This window comes from Dendrobium catenatum, unplaced genomic scaffold (assembly GCF_001605985.2).
Source record: "Dendrobium catenatum unplaced genomic scaffold, ASM160598v2 fragScaff_scaffold_1232, whole genome shotgun sequence".
In the NCBI taxonomy this organism is placed as follows: Eukaryota; Viridiplantae; Streptophyta; class Magnoliopsida; order Asparagales; family Orchidaceae; genus Dendrobium; species Dendrobium catenatum.
The window spans coordinates 1,639,396-1,641,026 of NW_021319694.1; positions in this window are offsets into that span (position 1 = coordinate 1,639,396).

Here is a 1,631-nt window from a genome sequence, read left to right on the forward strand (position 1 = left end):
TCAGCTGCTCTGGGCTCAACAGTGCCCTCAAATCTCGGAGGTTTCAATCTCAGAAACATCTGCAGATGTCAATCTATATCCTCAGATCGAACAGTAGAGGCTCTACTCTGAGTCTCGCTCAACATCTGAGCAACCAATGTAGCAAACTAAAAAAGTGTATCAGAACCAACCATTGGGGTAGTACTACTCACCGGTGCTGCCTGACTAGTACTCTGCCCATATGTCATATCTGGGTCTGGCAGATCCATAATCACACAGAAAACTATACACAAAACAAAACAATAAAAATCAAGACAAACTAAAACTACTCCTAGACAGACTTACAAATTAATTCCTATAGCTCTATCTTACAATCCAAATTCCAAAACTATTGCTCTGATACCACTAAAGTTCGTCACGACCCAACCCGACTGGGATGGACCCCGCTCGCATCTGGTCGGGACACAACTTAAACTTGAAATGCATGATCTAGCTTTGGAATTTGCTTCAGACTTTCTTCCAAATATTAAATAAACAGAAAAACATAGAGCTACTCTAAACATCCAAATACAGAACAATTCATCTATCTTTTCTTTCATCAAAATAATCATATACAGATACAGTGCATGGCTATACACAGAAAGAGCAGAACATAACAGAAAAGCCATGACTGTATAAAAATCAAAAGTACAAAATACCTAATCTCAGATCAGACACAGAACTTCTAGTCCAAGACCTCCTTCCCTTTCCCAGAACAAGAAAACCATGTAGAAAATAAGGATGAGCTAACAACTCAGCAAGACATCACTCACTAATCAAAATAGTCAGAAATTCACATCAGAAAATACATCAGAAAGTAAAAGTACAAAATACCTAATCTCAGATCAGACACAGAACTTCTAGTCCAAGACCTCCTTCCCTTTCCCAGAACAAGAAAACCATGTAGAAAATAAGGATGAGCTAACAACTCAGCAAGACATCACTCACTAATCAAAATAGTCAGAAATTCACATCAGAAAATACATCAGAAAGTAGCCGTACAAAAATCGTAGAACAGATAGAACAGATACTTGATAAATCAGAAATTATCTTACGGATACAGAAAACTGAAGTCATTTCAAATCAGAGTTTAAAACACATATTACAAAGCTTTCATGTCATAGAGCAGACAGAATCATACGAAATAACCAGAATCATATAGAAATCATAAATCAGATAAAATCACATTCATATCAGATCATTTGTATCATATTCCCTGACCCTAACAGAATCTCAACGGATTTTGGCCCCTTATGCCTCCCTTCCAAAACACTGACAAAATCTCAACGGATTCTGGCCTCTTAAGCCTCCCTTTGTGCTTATAGCACCAGAATAGAACAGAATAGATATTCGGAATTCCGGAACAGAACTTATTTTCAATTTTCAGAGCTCATTTCAGATTTTCTTGACACAGACAGGATCTCAAAGGATCCTGGCCCCTTATAACTCCCTTCTGATATCATACAAACACTTCAATTCATTTAATGTATAAATTCAGAAAAATCAAAATTCATACGAAAAATCAGTGGCGTAACGACACTATACGAAATTTACACAAAATCATAGATTCAGAAATTTACCAAATTATCACAGAATATCCACAACAATATTAT